Source organism: Gavialis gangeticus, unplaced genomic scaffold, assembly GCF_001723915.1.
Source record: "Gavialis gangeticus isolate Ggan-Ray unplaced genomic scaffold, GavGan_comp1, whole genome shotgun sequence".
Taxonomy (NCBI): Eukaryota; Metazoa; Chordata; order Crocodylia; family Gavialidae; genus Gavialis; species Gavialis gangeticus.
This window is the reverse complement of record NW_017729033.1, coordinates 69716555-69717132: the sequence shown is the minus strand read 5'-3', so window position 1 is coordinate 69717132 and position 578 is coordinate 69716555. Positions and strand designations below refer to the sequence as shown.

The window sequence follows — 578 nt, the reverse complement described above, 5'->3', positions numbered from 1 at the left end:
AAAGACCCCCAGGGTAAGAGCCAGCACCACTTCTCTTGGAAGTTGGTTCCAGATCCTAGCCACCCTGACAGTGAAGTAGCGCCTCCTGATATCTAGTCTGAATCTACCCTCTGCCAGCTTGTGACCATTATTTCTAGTCACTCCCGATAGTGCTCAGGGGAACAGGGACTCCCCCAGTGCCTGCTGGCCCCCCCTGATGAGTTTGTAAATGGCCACTAGATCCCCCCTCAGCCTTGTCTTGTGGAAGCTGAACAGGTTCAGGTCCCTGAGCCTCTCCTCATAGGGCCCACCCTGCTGCCCCCTGATCATGCGAGTGGCCCTCCTCTGGACCCTCTCCATGTTGTCCACATCCCTTTTGAAGTGTGGCGCCCAGAACTGGATGCAGTACTCCAACTGTGGCCTGACCAGTGTCGCATAGAGAGGGAGGATCACCTCCTTGGAACTGCTCGAGATGCATCTGTGGTTGCATGACAAGGTGTGGTTAGCCTTCCTGACTGCATCCCCATGCTGCCCGCCCACGTTCATTTTGGCATCAATAGTGATTCCAAGATCCTTTTCTGCCTCTGCACTGACGAGAA

General features: G+C 55.0%; 1 protein-coding gene across 2 annotated transcripts in view; it reads right to left on the bottom strand.

Moving 5' to 3' along the window:
* SPATA18 (spermatogenesis associated 18) overlaps positions 1-578 on the bottom strand; it is a 66704-nt gene that overhangs the window by 6283 nt on the left and 59843 nt on the right. The gene's annotated exons all lie outside the window — the stretch shown is intronic.